The sequence below is a fragment of the Scyliorhinus canicula genome, chromosome 9, assembly GCF_902713615.1.
Source record: "Scyliorhinus canicula chromosome 9, sScyCan1.1, whole genome shotgun sequence".
NCBI lineage: Eukaryota > Metazoa > Chordata > Chondrichthyes > Carcharhiniformes > Scyliorhinidae > Scyliorhinus > Scyliorhinus canicula.
In genome coordinates this window covers 94196537-94215117 of record NC_052154.1, presented here as the reverse complement: position 1 = coordinate 94215117, position 18581 = coordinate 94196537, and the positions used below count along the sequence as shown (strand labels likewise).

The 18581-nt window shown below is 51.5% G+C and overlaps 1 protein-coding gene across 1 annotated transcript in view; it reads right to left on the bottom strand.

The window, feature by feature from the left end:
* The window catches only part of LOC119970911 (adhesion G-protein coupled receptor G6-like), a 319332-nt gene that overhangs the window by 201785 nt on the left and 98966 nt on the right, over nt 1-18581 (bottom strand). The gene's annotated exons all lie outside the window — the stretch shown is intronic.

The window sequence follows — 18581 nt, the reverse complement described above, 5'->3', positions numbered from 1 at the left end:
CTGAAAAGTGTGAGGTTGTCCATTTTGGAAGGACAAATATGAATGCGGAATACAGGCTTAACGGTAGGGTTCTTGGCAATGTGGAGGAGCAGAGAGAGCTTGGGGTCTATGTTCATAGATCTTTGAAAGTTGCCACTCAAGTGGATAGAGCTGTGAAGAAGGCCTATGGTGTCCTAGCGTTCATTAGCAGAGGGATTGAATTTAAGAGCCGTGTGGTGATGATGCAGCTGTACAAAACCTTGGTAAGGCCACATTTGGAGTACTGTGTGCAGTTCTGGTCGCCTCATTTTAGGAAGGATGTGGAAGCTTTGGAAAAGGTCCAAAGGAGACTGACCAGGATGTTGCCTGAAATGGAGAGTAGGTCTTACGAGGGAAGGTTGAGGGTGCTAGGCCTTTTCCTATTGGAACGGAGAAGGATGAGGGGCGACTTGATAGAGGTTTATAAGATGATCAGGGGAATAGATAGAGTAGACAGTCAGAGACTTTTTCCCCGGGTGGAACAAACCATTACAGGGGACATAAATTTAAGGTGAATAATGGAAGATATAGGGGGGATGTCAGAGGTAGGTTCTTTACCCAGAGAGTAGTGGGGGCATGGGATGCACTGCCTGTGGAAGTAGTTGAGTCGGAAACATTAAGGACCTTCAAGCGGCTATTGGATAGGTACATGGATTATGGTAGAATGATGGGGTGTAGATTCATTTGTCCTTAATCTAGGACAAAGGTTCGGCACAAATCGTGGGCTGAAGGGCCTGTTCTGTGCTGTATTTTCTTTGTTCTATGTTCTAATACCCTCACTGTGTCTGGGCTCTGCGGCTGTAGAAAGTGAGCTCCGGGGGCATAGAATCTTTGGACGAAGCGGCCTTCTGGACCGAACGTCGCCTATATGCTTATGCTGGAGATGACCCTGGGCTTGCACCTGGTAAGAGATAGGGCCCATTCAGCGAAAGATAACACCAGGGACCCACTGGGCACCACCTGCAAAATTTCGAGCAAATGCTGGGTCACCGGGCGGCAACGGCCGAATCGGCCGATGCCGAGAAAGGCCATGTCCCTGCCGTTCTTGAGTGCGGCGTACTTTAGCGACAATGTCTGGGAAGACCATGCTAAAGCGGGTGCAAAGTCTACGGCCCATTAGGAGTTCTGTGGGAGCTACCCCAGTCACTGCATGTGGAGTGGTCCGATATGAAAACAAAAAATGAGCCAGTCTCGTGTCCATAGACCCGGAAAACTTTCTTTTGGCCCCGTTTGAATGTCCGCACTGCGCGCTCCGCCAACCCATTGGAAGCCTGGTGGTATGGAATGGTGCAGATATGGCGTATGCCGTTCATCTTCATGAACCTTGCAAACTACTCACTTGTGAAAGGAGTGCCATTGTCCGTGACCAGCACCTCGAGGAGGCCATGCGTACTGAAAGACAAACGCATCTTCTCGATTGTTGCGGAGGACATTGTGCCTCCCATCTTATGCACCTCTAGCCATTTAGACTGGGCAATGATTAATAGAAGGAACATGGATCCTTGAAAAGGGCCGGCGAAATCCGCATGCAAGCATGCCCAAGGCCGCCCTGGCAATTCCAAGTGATGTAGGGGTGCGGCCGGCAGAAGCTTCTGATGCTCCTGGCAAATGGAGCAGTTTTGGACCACCTTCTCAATGTCGGTGTCGAGGCCTGGTCACCAGACATAACTCCGGGCCATTTTGGTCACACCCGGATGCCCATTGTGCAAGCCCTGTAGAATCAGATCCTGTCCTTTTTCCGGGACAATCACACGCATACCCCACAAGAGGATAATGTCTTCCACGCTAAATTCTGACAGCTTGGAGGAAAATGCCCGCAACTCGCCTGGGAGCTGTCTCTGCTGCCCACCATACAGGACTATGTCCGAACCTTTGACAGAACTGGCTCCGTCTGGGTCCACTCACGGATCTGTGATGCCGTGACAGGCACGGAGTCCATAAACTTTTGGGTTGCAACCACCTCACCGGTCGTGGGGGTCGACATGGGGCCGGTCGACAAAGGCAGTCGGCTCAGTGCGTCGGCATTCCCTATCTAGGTCCCTGGTTTATGCTCCAGGGAAAACACGTAGGGAGCGAGCAACAAAGCCCAGCATTGGATCCGTGCAGAAGCAATGGGGCGGTATTGGCTTAACCTCCCGGAAAAGTCCCAGCAGAGGCTTATGATTAGTCACGATAGTGAAGTGGCGGCCACACGGAGACATCCGGTTGCGGTGATGCGGAGCTAAGCCGCACGTTCGGTGGCTCCCACTATTTTCGGTCTTTTGGGCTCTTTTAAGGGCCCGTAGCGGTGCTGGTTGGACTTTTCCCGGTGTGGGAACACTTCCACTAAGATTATCTACCGGTGGATGGACTTGACCAGGAGCGGGGTGGTCAGAAAATCGGCTTTGGAGCAGAGAAAGGTGCGAGGCAGGAAAAACAAGATGGCGGCGGGTGGGGAACTGGCAGCATGGCAGCAGTGGGCACAGGAGCAGCAGGAGCTGCTTCAGAGAGCTGAAAGCTGAGCTCCTGGAACCGCTAAAGGCCTCATTGGACAAGCTCATGGTGACTCAGACGGCTTAGGGCGCAGAGATCCGCGAGTTACGGCAAAAGGCCTCGGAGAACGAGGATGAAATCCTAGGCCTGGCAGTGAAGGTGGAGTCGCACGATGCACTTCACAAGAAATGGCTAGCGAGGATGGAGGAAATGGAGAACCGCTCCTGGCGGAAGAACTTGCGGATCCTGGGCCTCCCGGAGGGGCTGGAAGGTTCGGACTTGGGGGCTTATGTGGCCTTGATGCTGAACTCGCTAATGGGTGCGGGGTCCTTCCAAGGGCCCTTGGAACTGGAGGGTGCCCATTGAGTGCTGCTGAGGAAGCCCAAGCCTAACGAGCCGCCAAGAGCGGTGCTGGTCCTTTATCACCGCTTCGTCGACCGTGAGTGTGTGCTGAGAAGGGTGAAGAAGGAGAGGAGCAGCAGGTGGGAGAATACAGAGATCTGGATTTATCAGGACTGGAGTCCGGAGGTGGCGAAGAGAAGGGCTGGTTTCAATTGGACGAAGGCAGTGCTGCACAAGAAAGGGGTGAAGTTCGGCCTGCTACAGCTGGCACGCCTCTGGGTCACTTATAAAGACCGGCAGCTCTACTTTGACTCCCCGGAAGATGCCTGGGCCTTTGTCCGGGCAGAGAAACTGGACTCGAACTGAGGAGTGGGGGGGCTGAGGACTGATGTATATTGTCCGGAGGCAATGTCCTCACTGGTACCTTTCTTTTTTCCTTTTTTGTTGGTTCCTTTTTGTTTTTTCGCTTTTTGGGGCTTTTTAATTATTTATTTTGGTGCCTTGGGGTTATTGTTTTCACTGGTGGAGGGTTGGGGAGCTGTATCGCGGGCCCGGTGGGTCACGCGGCCTTCTCTTTCCCGCGTTTTGGGTCGGGGAGGCAGGGTTCTAGATGGAAGTGTGGGCTTTTTTCCCGTGCTAGAGGTGGAGTGGGAGGAGCTGGCACCGGGCGGGGGGAGTAGCGGTTGTGTTGCACTGGGGGGGTTGTCGGGGGGGCAGGAGCAGCCGGGGTCAGCAGGAGTCGGCTGACTTCCGGAAGTGCGATGGAAGGGATAACGCAGCTAGGGGGGGGCCCTAGCTAGGGGGGAAGGGGGGGGGGGGGTTGGGGATGCTGGGGGGGGGGGGGGGATTAGGAGGGAGGCACCGGGTTGATGCTGGAAGGGCTGAAGGGGAACTGTTGGAGATGGGGGGGTTGGGAAGGGGATCTGCCACCGTGGGGAACGGGCCTGGGAGGTACTGCGGGCAAGTGGTGGGTCGAGGGAGAGCTATAGCTGACCGGCGCAGAGGGAGGGGGAAGACCCCCCCCAATTCGGCTGGTCACATGGAATGTAAGAGGGCTGAATGGACCGGTGAAGCCGGCCCGGGTGATGGCGCACTTGAAGGGGCTGGGTGAGGATGTGGCTATGCTCCAGGAGACGCACCTTAAGATGGCGGATCAGGTGAGGCTGAGAAGAGGCTGGGTTGGGCAGGTGTTCCACTCGGGGTTAGATGCAATACAATAGGGGGTGGCGATTTTGGTTGGGAAGAGCTTGTCGTTTGTGGCGTCGAGTGTGGTGGCACATAGCAGTGGCAGATATGGTGAGCGGTAGACTTCAAAGGGAGCGGGTGGTACTGGTCAATGTGTACAGCCCTAATTGGGACGATGCAGGCTTCATGCGGCGCATGCTGAGCCAGATCCCAGACCTGGAGTCGGGGGGTTTGATTTTGGGCGGAGATTTTAACACAGTGCTGGACCCGGCTCTGAATCATTCGAGGTCCAAAATGGGTAAGAGGCCGGCGGCGGCCACAGTGCTGAGGGGGTTCATGGACCAGATGGGAGGGGTGGACCCTTGGGGGTTTTTGAGGCTGCGAGGTAGGGAGTTCTCGTTTTTCTCCCACGTCCACAATGCTTATTCCCGGATCGACATTTTTGTCCTCAGCAGGGCGCTAATTCCGAGAGTGGTGGGGGCGGAGTACTCGGCGATAGCCATATCAGACCACGCTCCGCATTTGGTGGACCTGGAGCTGGGGGAGGGGAAGGATCAACGCACGCTGTGGAGGGTAGATGTGGGGCTTCTGTCAGAGGAGGAAGTGTGTGGGCTGGTGCGTAGGTGCATAGAGGGGTACTTCGAAGCTAACGACAATGGGGAGGTGCAAGTGGAGGTGGTCTGGGAGGCGTTGAAGGCGGTGGTTAGCGGGGAGCTGATATCTTTTCGGGCGCACAGGGAGAGAGGGGAGAAAATTGAGAGGGAGAGGTTGGTGGAAGAAATGGTAAGGGTAGACAGGAGGTATGCGGATGTCCCGGAAGAGGGGCTTTTGAGGAAGCGTCGTAGTCTCCAAGCGGAGTTTAACATATTGACCACCTGGAAGGCGGAGGCGCACTGGAGGAGGGCGCAGGGGGCGGTATATGAGTACGGGGAGAAGGCAAGTCGGATGCTGGCAGTTGGGGCGCTTGATAGTTACAAGGAATCGAGGAAGGATCTAAAGAGAGAGCTAAGACGAGCAAGGAGGGGACATGAGAAGTCTTTGGCAGGTAGGATCAAGGAAAACCCAAAAGCTTTCTATAGATATGTCAGGAATAAAAGAATGACTAGGGTAAGAGTAGGGCCAGTCAAGGACAGTGGTGGGAAGTTGTGTGTGGAGGCTGAGGAGATAAGCGAGATACTAAATGAATAATTTTCGTCAGTATTCACTCAAGAAAAAGATAATATTGTGGAGGAGAATGCTGAGACCCAGGCTATTGGAATAGATGGCATTGAGGTGCGTAGGGAAGAAGTGTTGGCAATTCTGGACAAGGTGAAAATAGATAAGTCCCCGGGGCCTGATGGGATTTATCCTAGGATTCTCTGGGAAGCCAGGGAAGAGATTGCTGGGCCTTTGGCTTTGATTTTTAGGTCATCATTGGCTACAGGAATAGTGCCAGAGGACTGGAGGATAGCAAATGTGGTCCCTTTGTTCAAGAAGGGGAGTAGAGATAACCCCGGTAACTATAGGACGGTGAGCCTAACGTCTGTGGTGGGTAAAGTCTTGGAGAGGATTATAAAAGATACGATTTATAATCATCTAGATAGGAATAATATGATTAGGGATAGTCAGCATGGTTTTGTGAAGGGTAGGTCATGCCTCACAAACCTTATCGAGTTCTTTGAGAAGGTGACTGAACAGGTAGACGAGGGTAGAGCAGTTGATGTGGTGTATATGGATTTCAATAAAGCGTTTGATAAGGTTCCCCACGGTCGGCTATTGCAGAAAATACGGAGGCTGGGGATTGAGGGTGATTTAGAGATGTGGATCAGAAATTGGCTAGTTGAAAGAAGACAGAGAGTGGTAGTTGATGGGAAATGTTCAGAATGGAGTTCAATTACCAGTGGCGTACCACAAGGATCTGTTCTGGGGCCGTTGCTGTTTGTCATTTTTATAAATGACCTAGAGGAGGGCGCAGAAGGATGGGTGAGTAAATTTGCAGACGACACTAAAGTCGGTGGAGTTATAGACAGTGCGGAAGGATGTTGCAGGTTACAGAGGGACATAGATAAGCTGCAGAGCTGGGCTGAGAGGTGGCAAATGGAGTTTAATGTGGAGAAGTGTGAGGTGATTCACTTTGGAAAGAATAACAGGAATGCGGAATATTTGGCGAATGGTAAAATTCTTGGTAGAGTGGATGAGCAGAGGGATCTCGGTGTCCATGTACATAGATCCCTGAAAGTTGCCACCCAGGTTGATAGGGTTGTGAAGAAGGCCTATGGTGTGTTGGCCTTTATTGGTAGAGGGATTGAGTTCCGGAGCCATGAGGTCATGTTGCAGTTGTACAAAAGTCTAGTACGGCCGCATTTGGAGTATTGCGTACAGTTCTGGTCGCCTCATTATAGGAAGGACGTGGAAGCTTTGGAACGGGTGCAGAGGAGATTTACCAGGATGTTGCCTGGTATGGAGGGAAAATCTTATGAGGAAAGGCTGATGGACTTGAGGTTGTTTTCGTTAGAGAGAAGAAGGTTAAGAGGTGACTTAATAGAGGCATACAAAATGATCAGAGGGTTAGATAGGGTGGACAGCGAGAGCCTTCTCCCGCGGATAGAGGTGGCTAGCACGAGGGGACATAGCCTTAAATTGAGGGGTAATAGATATAGGACAGAGGTCAGAGGTGGGTTTTTTACGCAAAGAGTGGTGAGGCCGTGGAATGCCCTACCTGCAACAGTAGTGAACTCGCCAACATTGAGGGCATTTAAAAGTTTATTGGATAAGCATATGGATGATAAGGGCATAGTGTAGGTTAGATGGCCTTTAGTTTTTTTCCATGTCGGTGCAACATCGAGGGCCGAAGGGCCTGTACTGCGCTGTATCGTTCTATGTTCTATGCTGGCCCTCCAGCTCCGGAAGCGGGAGGCGGCGAGGGAGATAGGGGGAGTTAGGGATGGAGGAGGGAATCTGGTGCGGAGTGCAACGGGCATCAATGGGGTGTTCAGGTCCTTTTATGAGGAGCTGTACCGGTCGGTGCCCCCTGGGGAGAAGGGTGGGATGGACTGCTTTTTGGATAAGTTGGAATTCCCGAGAGTGGGGGAGGCATGGGTGGAGAGTCTGGGGGCCCCAATTGAGTTGGAGGAGCTGAGCGGGGCGTTGGGGAGTATGCAGTCAGGGAAGGCACCGGGACCTGACGGGTTCCCGGTGGAGTTTTACAAGAAGTTCTCAGACCTGCTAGGCCCGCTGCTAGTGAGGACCTGAACGAGGCAAGGGAGGGGGGGGGGGGGGGGGGGGGGGGGGGCTTTGCCCCCGACGATGTCCAGAGCACTGATCTCTCTGATCTTGAAGCGGGATAAGGACCCCCTCCAGTGTGGGTCTTACAGGCTGATCTCACTCCTCAACATGGACGCAAAGCTGCTGGCCAAAATACTGGCCAGGAGGGTGGAGGATGTGGTCCCGCAGGTCATTCACGAGGACCAAACGGGTTCTGTGAAGGGGAGGCAGCTGAATGTCAACGTGCGGAGGCTTCTTAATGTCATAATGATGTCGGCGGTGGACAGGGAGGCTGAAATAGTGGCATCGATGTATGCGGAGAAAGCTTTTGATAGAGTGGAGTGGAGTTACCTGTGGGAGGTGTTGAGGAGATTGGGTTTGGCTAGGGATTCATTAGTCGGGCGAGGCTGTTGTATAGTGCTCCGGTGGTGAGTGTGGTGACGAATGGGAGGAGGTCAGAGGACTTTCGGCTGTCCCGTTGGACGAGGCCGGGCTCTTCGCGTTAGCGATTGAACCCCTGGCCATGGCACTGAGGCAATCGAGGAACTGGAGGGGGATTGTGCGGGGGGTGGTGGGGGGGGGGGGGTGGGGGTGGGGCGGGGGGAGCACCGGCTGTCGTTGTACACGAACGATTTACTGCTGTACATTGCGGATCCGGCGGGGGGGGGGGGGGGGGGGGGGGGGGGGGGGTGACGCCAGAGGTTATGAGGATCCTGGGGGGGGTTCGGTGACTTCTCTGGCTATAAGATCAACGTTGGGAAGAGTGAATTGTTTGTGGTGCATATGGGGGACCAGGAGAAAGAGATAGGGGAGCTTCCGTTGAAGAGGGCAGAGAGGAGTTTCAGATATTTGGGAGTCCAGATAGCCAGGAGCTGGGGGGCCCTGCATAAGTTAAACTTTACGAGGCTGGTGGAGCAGATGGAGGAGGAGTTTAGGAGGTGGGATGTGTTACCACTCTCCCTAGTGGGCAGGGTCCAGTCGGTTAAGATGACGGTGCTCCCGAGGTTTTTGTTTCTCTACCAATGTGTTTACCCATCATGATACCGAAGGCTTTCTTTAGAAGGATGAATAGGAGCATTTTGGGGTTCGTGTGGGGCGGAAGACCCCGAGAGTGAGGAGGGTATTCTTGGAGCGAGGCAGGGAGGGGGATGGACTGGCATTGTCAAAACTGTGTGGGTATTACTGGACTGCGAATATGGCAATGATTCGTAGATGGGTGATGGAGGGGGAGGGAGCCGCATGGAAGAGGATGGAAGCAGCGTCCTGTGTGGGCACGAACTTGGAGGCACTGGTGACGGCGCCATTGCCGCTCCCCCCAGCAAGGTATTCTATGAGTCCAGTAGTGGTAGCTACCCTCAAACTCTGGGGGCAGTGGAGGCGTCATAGGGGGGAAGTGAAGGCTTCAGTTTGGTCCCCGATACGGGGAACCACCGGTTTGTACCAGGGAGGATAGATGGAAGGTTCTTGAGCTGGCATAGGGCAGGTATCAGGCGGATGGGGGACCTCTTCCTCAACGGGAAGTTTGCGACCTTAGAGGAGCTGGAGGGGAAGTGGGGTCTCCCCCAAGGGTATACCTTCAGGTATATGCAGATTAGGGCGTTTGTTAGGCGGCAGGTGGCGGAGTTTCCGCTATTGCAGCCAAGGGGGGTTCAGTATAGGGTGCTCTCGAGGACGTGGGTCGGGTTGCAGGATCTCTGCAATTTATCAGCTGATGCAGGAGGGGGAAAGGCCTCGGTGGAGGAGCTGAAAGCGAAATGGAAGGAGGAGCTGGGGGAGGCGATTGACGAGGGGACGTGGGCAGACGCCCTGGGGAGGGTGAATTCTTCCTCTTCTTGCACATGGCTTAGTTTAATTCAGCTAAAGGTGCTGCACAGGGCGCATATGACTGGGACCAGGCTGAGCCGGTTCTTTGGGGGTTAGGAGGTGGTGGGGGTTGGGAGGTGTTCGGGAAGCCCAGCGAATCACACCCACATGTTTTTGGGCTTGTCCGGCGCTGGAGGGTTTCTGGAAGAGGGTGGCAGGGACCTTGTCCAGGGTGGTTGGTTCCAGGGTGATACCGGGCTGGGGGCTCGCTATTTTTGGGGTGGCATCGGAGCCGGGAGTACAGGAGGCGAGAGAGGCTATGTTTCGGTTATGGGGGTTTGTTCTTACGATTCTATGTTTATTACTTTTTCTTGTTGTTAATTTATTGCTTTGTATTGGGGGGGAGGGGTTTCTGTTTTTTCCTTCTTCTTTGTAGGGATAAAATGTGTTGTTGGAAAATTTGAATAAAAATTATTTTTAAAAAAGTGGCGGCCATACACATACTGGTGGAAGCATTTCATCGCAAAGACCACTGCCAGGGCCTCCTTCTCAATCTGAACATAGAACATAGAACATACAGTGCAAAAGGAGGCCATTCGGGCCATTGAGTCTGCACCGACCCACTTAAGCCCTCATTTCCACCCTATCCCCGTAACCCAATAACCCCTCCTAACCTTTTTGGTCACTAACGGCAATTTATAATGGCCAACCTACCTAACCTGCACATCTTTGGACTGTGGGAGGAAACTGGAGCACCCGGAGGAAACCGAGGCAGACACGGGAAGAACGTGCAGATTCCGCACAGACAGTGACCCAGCGGAGAATCGAACCTGAGACCCTGGCGCTGTGAAGCCACAATGCTAGCCACTTGGGCTACCGTGCCGCCTGACCTAAAGTGCGTACTTCTTTTCCGCTGCAGTCAACGTGCGGGAGACAAAAGCGTTCGGCTGCTCAGCACCATTCTCCATCTTGTGAGACAGGACAGTCCCAATACCATACGGGGATGCATCGCACATGATGAGCAATGACTTTCCAGGATCAGAGTGGGTTAGTAACCCAGACGATGACAATTGTTGTTTTACCTGCCGGAAAGCGGTTTCTTGCGGCTCACCCCAAACCCAGGTGTGATTCTTCTTCAGCAGAAGGTGCAACGGGGCCAGTGTAGTTACCAAATTGGGGAGGAACTTCCCGTAATAGATTATGAGGCCGAGAAAAGAACAAAAATGCGAAGTGCCAATCGGGGCGGGGGCCTGTTGAATTGTGCGCACCTTCTCTGTGACGGGCTGCAAACCTTCACGGTCTACCTGATAACCGAAGCAGACCACTTCCATCGCCTGAAAGACGCATTTTGTACGACGTAAACGGACTCCAGGCTCTGAGAAGCGTTTAAGGACAGGCTTCAAATTTTCCAAATGTTCCTGCTCCGACGTCCCTGTAATCAAAACATAGTTTAAGGAGACAGCGACATGCGGTAAACCTCTCACGATGCCCTCCATAGGGCGGCACGGAGCACTGTGGTTAGCACTGCTGTCTCATGGCGCCGAGGTCCCAGGTTCGATCCAGGTCCCGGGTCACTCTCCGTGCAGAGTTTGCACATTCTCCCAGTGTCTGCGTGGGTCTCACCCCCATAACCCCAAAAAAATGTGCAGGGTAGGTGGATTGGCCATGCTAAATTGCCCCTGAATGGAAAAAAACGAATTGAATTACTCTAAATGACCCATTGAAAGATAGCACAGGCAGTGGATACCCCAAAGGGCAACCGTGTATATTCATACAGGCCCGTGTGTATTAATAGTTACATATGGCTGGGAGGCAGGGTCCAGCTCCAACTGTAGGTAGGATTGACTCATATCTAATTTTGTGAACAAGAGTCCGCCTGCAAGGTTCGTGTAGAGATTTTCTATTGGATATTGGTTGAGCCGGGAATCCATATTCACTGTGAGTTTATCGTCGCCGCACAAGCGAACTGTGGCATCTGGCTTCATCACAGGTACAATTGGTGCTGCCCAGTCAGCGAAATGGACGGTCCTGATAATACCCAAGGCCTCCAAATGAGTGAGCACCCCTTCTACCTTCTCGAGCAAGACGTAAGGCACCCGGATATAGCGCGGCGTGGCTCCTGGTTCGACCTCGATGCTTGTTACGGCCCCTTTTATATTCCCCAAACCGGGCCGGAATACATCTGGGTACTGTCCTAGTACTTCCGTCAACCCTCCAGAACGTGTTTGAAGGATGTGCTGTCACTGTAGCCGCAAATGGCGCAACCAGTCCCGACCCAACAGGCTGGGCTCGTGGCCGCGCATCACGATAAGTGGGAAACGCCCCTCCTGGTGTCCATAAACAACAGGGGTCATCGTAGTTCCTGCAATGTCCAATGGTTCCCCCACGTAGGTGGTCAACCTGGCCTGTGTATTGGTTAATGTAAAGGTCTGTATACCCTGCTTGAATTGGTGGAATCCCCTCTGGGCGATCACAGAGACCGCTGCACCAGTGTCCAACTCCATCTCAAGCGGGTGACATTGACCCATACTATCACCTTAATGGGGGCCGCATGTGAAACTGCCACACAATGCAGCTGCAGGCAGTCATCCTCCATCTCATGTCCTCGGGAGTAGTCAGCGCAGGTTCATCCAAATGGAAAGTACGGCCCCTGGGCTGGCCCCAGTTTCTGTCGGATCGACGGCACCTCTGGCGCCCCTAGGACTGACGTCCGCAATGGAGTCAGCGCCCAGAAGTCCGACACTGACATGGCTCTCCTCCATCGGTTCTGGAGAAAGCTCCCTTTGGGGAGAAATGTCCGGCGGTCACTGGCGTAGATCTGGACGCCGCTCCGCCCAAGATACCGCAGGGGTGCCGGGGGACGCTTTCGGACAGAAGGGGTTGTGCCCCAAGGTGTGAAGCTCCATTCCCTGGAGCTCCTGCACTCCCCGTTCTGCGCTCACTCGGGACAATACCGTCTGAATGACCTGTTGAAGAGTCAATGTTGGCTCGGTTAACAACTTTCTCTGGGTGGCCGCGCTGTTAATACCACAAACCAAATGGTCACATAACATTTCTGACAAAGTCTCACCATAGTCACAGTACTCCGCAATCCTGCGTAGCCTGGATAGAAACTCTGCAAGGGATTCTCCTGGGGTCCTCTCAGCGGTATTAAACCGGTAACGCTGGACTATCATGGATGGGGTTGGGTTAAAATGTTGCCCCACTAAGGTCACAAGTTCATCACAAAGCAGTTCCGACCTGCAATGCAACAGCCCCACAACCACTGAAACAGCCCAGTCCCCCTATTGGGCATGGGACCACGCAGCACGGTTGGTCAGAGTAGCTGAACGATTCGAGGACCTGGACACGTTTTGTGAGGGCCACAAAGAATCCTGCACGAGTTTGTCGAATGGAAAGAAATAACATTTATTAACAATAACATATATAAATACAACAGCAGCAGTAACTTTCTTGCTGCTCACTCCTCTCTAGCTGGTTCCATACTGGCCGGCTCCATTTATGCAGGGACTCTGCTGATGATTTCTCCGTCGCCCTCATTGGGGAAGGTCATACTCCCTAAGGATTGTGGGATTGCCATTAGTCCCCAGCCAGTGATAAGTAGGCAGGTTATAACAACATGGTAATCCTGAAGCCAATGAACGCAAGCATCTGGCAGATGCTGGTCTGGTGACCAGGGGAGGTAGATGATTCCATGGATGAACCTCCCATGGGGGTATTACAAGAACAAATGCAGAACGCAGTGTTCTGAGGTGTGTGGAGCACAAACATTCTGAGGAGTCCAAATGATGACAATCGGACATCTCCCAATAAGTATGGCACACGATTTCCTGATGGAACCTGCCCCATCATCCGTGCTCCACACACTTTGTCTTTGTTGTTTGTTCTTTGTTTCACCCTTGTCTCCCCATCCCTTCTTCTTCTCTCTGCATGCATTCTGCAATTCGAACTGTCCCTTGCCACTCACTGATCAGACTCTGAGAGCACCTTCATTATCAGCACTTTCAGTGGGAGCCGTCTTTCCTCCCACGGATCACAGACTACCAACCTATACCCCCCCCCCCGCCCCCCTGCCGATCAGCCTCCCATCATCGTCGTCGCTGTGCGTAGGGATCACCCCACCTTCCGCAAAATAGGGGGTGGTACCTCACCAATCACACACCCTTGTCCTGTCATTTGTCCTTCGACACCCAACATATCACCAAACTGTTCTTGGTGGTTCTAACCCACCGGTCTGTTCAGATCTAGGAGGTAGCACCTTCCTGCGGATATACTAATGATCAGAGGGTTAGATAGGGTGCACGAGGGGACATAGCCTTAAATTGAGGGGTAATAGATATAGGACAGAGGTCAGAGGTGGGTTTTTTACGCAAAGAGTGGTGAGGCCGTGGAATGCCCTACCTGCAACAGTAGTGAACTCGCCAACATTGAGGGCATTTAAAAGTTTATTGGATAAGCATATGGATGATAATGGCATAGTGTAGGTTAGATGGCCTTAGTTTTTGACTTCCCATATCGGTGCAACATCGTGGGCCAAAGGGCCTGTACTGCGCTGTATCGTTCTATGTTCTATGTACCCTCATCCTGTCATCAGTCCATGGATACCTAACATATTTCCAAATCTGTTCTTGGTGGTTCTAACCCACCAGTCTATCCAGACCTAGGAAGCAGCCCCTTCCTTGGAATACACACTCGTCCTGTTCTTCAACACACTCGGGTAGTGGAGTAACAGCACTTTTTATGCCCTACCTGGGGACCCCACACATTCTTCTCCCACTGCGGATCATACACACCACTCTCACCACTAACCCCTCCTTCCCTCCGACCCCCACTATCTGGAATGGTTACTTACAGTACCAGATACTTGGGCAGGTCTCAAACCAAAACCGTTGTCCCACACCTCACCTTTTGGTTGTGGGACTAAAAATATATTCAGTGACTCAGGTCACAACTCAACCTCTTCTTCACTCTTCTACAGGGGCCCCTTTGGGCCAGCGCCACATGTTATTTACACTTAGCAACCCTACGGTAATTGCTGCTATGAAAGAATCAGGCTGTCCTACAATTCGCACCCCCCCCCCCCCCCCCACCCCTCCTCATGTCAGATCTATGTGGTCCTGGGGCGAAACTGTATACAACTGGCTGCCCTGAAGTTCGGCTGGTTAAGCCAGACCATAACAAGCATACGGCTGTGTTAAGAAGGAAGTGGTTGAAGACAGGTTCTGACCATTCCAAACCTCAGCCAAGAGAAGGCTGTGTTGAGTTTGAACATGTTTAGATGAAAGACGGAAAGGGGGGGTTGGTCATGGATGGTGACAATGTGATAGAATGAACGCAGACATTAGGCGTGCGATAATAACAGAAACTATGCTTAGTCCCAGAGGACTGGAAAGTGGCTAATGTAACACCGCTATTTAAGAAGGGAGGGAGGCAGAACATGTGAAATTATAGGCCGGTTAGCCTGACTTGGGTCATTGGTAAGATTTTAGAGTCCATTATTAAAGATTAGATCGTGGAGTACTTGGAAGTCAGCACGGCTTCGTCAAGGGGAGGTCATGTCTGACAATTCTGTTAGAGTTCTTTGACAAAGTAACAAGGAAGTTTGACAAAGGAGAACCAGTAGACGTGATTTATTTAGATTTCCAGAAGGCCTTTGACAAGATGCCGCATAGGAGACTGTTCAACAAGTTAAGAGCCCATGGTGTTAAGGGTAAAATCCTGGCCAGGATAGAGGACTGGCTGACTGGCAGAAGGCAGAGAGTGGGGATAAAGGGGTCTTTTTCAGGATGGCAACCGGTGACTAGTGGTGTGCCTCAGGGGTCGGTGCTGGGATCACAACTTTTCACAATATACATGAATGATCTGGAAGAAGGAACTGAAGGCACTGTTGCTAAGTTTGCAGATGATACAAAGATCTGTAGAGGGACAGGTAGTATTGATGAAGCAGGCGGGCGCTGTTGTGCTTTCTTTGTGGTAGCATTGACGTGGGTGGACCAGGAGAGATTGTTAGTGATGTGCACACCTAGGAATTTGAAGCTGTCAACCATCTCCACCTCGGCACCATTGATGCAGACAGGGGTGTTTACAATACTTTGCTGCCTGAAGTCAATGACCAGCTCTCTAGTTTTGCTGGCATTGACCATAAGACCATAAGACATAGGAGCAGAATTAGGCCACTCGGCTCATCAAGTCTGCTCCGCCATTCAATCATGGCTGATATTTTCTCATCCCAATTCTCCTGCATTTTCCCCATAACCCCTGATCCCCTTATTAATCAAGAACCTATCTAACACTGTCTGAAAGACACTCAATGCTTTGGCCTCCACAGACTTCTGCGGTAAAGAGTTCCACAGACTCACCACTCTCTGGCTGGAGAAATTCCTCCACATCTCAGTTTTAAAGGATCATCCCTCCATCTGAGATGGTGTCTCTGGTTCCAGTTTTTCCTACAAGTGGAAACATCCTCTCCACGTCCACTCTATCCAGGCCTCGCAGTATCCTGTAAGTTTCAATAAGATCCCACTCATCCTTCTAATCTCCAACGAGTACAGACCCAGAGTCCTCAACCGTTCCTCACACGACAAGTTCTTCATTCCAAGGATAATTCTTGTGAACCTCCTCTGGACCCTTTCCAAGGCCAGCACATCCTTCCTTAGATCCGGGGCCCAACACTGCTCACAATACTCCAAATGGGGTCTGACCAGAGCCTTATGCAGCCTCGGAAGTACATCCCTGGTCTTGTATTCTAGCCCTCTTGATATGAATGCTAACATTGCATTTGCCTTCTTAACTGCCGACTGAACCTTCATGTTAACCTGAAGAGAATCTTGAACAAGGACTCCTAAGTTCCTTTGTGCTTCAGATTTCCGAAGCATTTCCCCATTTAGAAAAAAGTCTCTTGCTTAAATGCCTACATTGTATTTCATTTGTCACTTCATTGCCCACTCTTCTAGCTTTTCCAAATCCTTCTGCAGCCCCCTTGCTTCCTCAATACTATTGAAGGATAGAGTGTTGTCGTTACACAACTCCACTAGGTTCTCTATCTCACTCCTGTATTCTGCCTTGTCATAGTCTGAAATACACACATTCATATTAAAGAACAAAGAGAACAAAGAACAGAGAAAGGTACAGCACAGGAACAGGCCCTTTGGCCCTCCAAGCCCGTGCTGACCATGCTGCCCGTCTAAACTAAAATCTTCCACACTTCCTGGGTCCGTATCCCTCTATTCCCATCCTATTCATGTATTTGTCAAGATGCCCCTTAAATATCACTATTGTGTTTGCTAGTGCTGTTGGGGAGGGTTCAAACTAATGTGGCAGGGGGATTGGAACCGATGCAGGAAGTCGGAGGGAAGTAAAACGGGGCCAGAAACAAAAAGCAGTAAGGGCGAAAGTCATAGTCAAAAATCAAAAAGGGCCACAGTACAGGGTATAGTGACTGAGGAGTGTATGAAAGGGGAGGTGGTCAATGCAGGATTGAGGGTGTTGTACCTAAATGCCCACAGTATACGGAACAAGGTAAATGATAGGATGCAGAGCTGGGCCGAAAAATGGCAGATGGAGTTTGACCGTAATAAGTACAAGGTGATTCATTTTGGTAGAAAAAATTTGAATGCAGATGACAGGGTCAACGGCAGGGTTCTGAGGAATGTGGAGGAACACAGAGATCTTGGGGTTCATGTCCACAGATCTCTGAAGGTTGCCACTCAAGTGGATAGAGCCATGAAGAAGGCCTATAGTGTGTTAGCGTTTATTAACAGGGGGCTTGAGTTTAAGAGCTGCGGGGTTGTGCTGCAACTATATATGACCCTGGTGCGACCACATTTGGAGTATTGTGTGCAGTTCTGGTCACCTCATTATAGGAAGGATGTGCAAGCATTGGAAAGGGTGCAAAGGAGTTTTACCAGGATGCTGCCTGGTTTGCAGGATAGGTCTTATGAGGAAAGGTTGAGGGAGCTAGGGCTGCTCTTTGGAGCAGAGGAGGATGAGAGGAGACTTAATAGAGGGTTATAAGATGATGAGGGGGTTAGATAGAGTGCACGTTCAGAGACTATTTCCTCGGGTGGATGTAGCTGTTACAAGTGGGCATAACTGTAAGCAAAAAAATGGCTGATTATTGTTGATTATTGTCCACGTAGTGCCCCCTCATTCAGTAAGGTAATGTGGAATGTCCTGGGCCTGAATGGATCAGTTAAAAAGTTGAGCATATTGGGCCTCACGGTAGCATGGTGGTTAGCATCAATGCTTCACAGCTCCAGGGTCCCAGGTTCGATTCCCGGCTGGGTCACTGTCTGTGTGGAGTCTGCACGTCCTCCCCCTGTGTGCGTGGGTTTCCTCCGGGTGCTCCGGTTTCCTCCCACAGTCCAAAGATGTGTGGGTTAGGTGGATTGGCCATGCTAAATTGCCCGTAGTGTAAGGTTAATGGGGGGATTGTTGGGTTACGGGTATACGGGTTACGTGGGTTTAAAGTAGGGTGATCATTGCTCGGCACAACATCAAGGGCCGAAGGGTCTGTTCTGTGCTGTACTGTTCTATGTTCTATGTTCTATGTTCAGGGTGGGAGATATAGGAGGGATTTCCGAGATAGGTTCTTTACTCAGAGTGGTTAGGGTGTGGAATGGACTGCCTGCTGTGATAGTGGAGTCGGACACTTTAGGAACTTTCAAGCGGTTATTGGATAGGCACATGGAGCACACCAGAATGACAGGGAGTGGGAGAGCTTGATCTTGATTTTGGGCAATGCTCAGCACAACATCGATGGCCGAAGGGCCTGTTCTGTGCTGTACTGTTCTATGATCCACTATGGTCGTGTCGTCAGCAAACTTGTCGATGGAGTTGGGGCCAAATTTTGCTGCATGGTCGTGCGTGTATAGGGAGTATAGTAGGGGGCTATGTACGCAGCCGTGCGGGGCCCCAGGACTGAGGAGCATCGTGGAGGAGGTGTTGTTGTTTATTCTTACTGATTATGGTCTATGCGTCAGAAAATTGAGGATTCAGTTGCAGAGTGAGGAATCAAGTCCTAAGTTTTGGAGCTGTGATATGATTTTGGAGCTTTGATATAATTTTACCCTGTCCACTCTTTCACTTCCCCTCATAATTCTTTGCGCCTCAATTCAGTCACCCCTCAGCCTTCTTTGCACCAAGTAGCAGCACAGTGGCACAGTGGGCAGCACTGCTGCCTCACAGCATCAGGGACCTGGGTGACTGTGTGGAGTTTGCACATTCACCCTGTGTCAGCATGGGTTTCCTTGGGCACAGGTAGATACATGGCAGCAGGATGTCATTGCTGTAACGGAAACCTGGCTAAAGGGGAGACAGAATTGGCAGCTCAATATCCCTGGTTATAGTTTTCAGACACAATAGAGTATGCGATAAAAAAGAACCACCTCCACTAATGGTTAAAGAATCGATTCCAGTTGTAAGAAGGGATGATATGCTAAACGGGTCAACAAAAGAGACTTTATGGGTTGAACATCTCAATACACTACTCCTAATCCCATGCACTTTAATTTTCCACG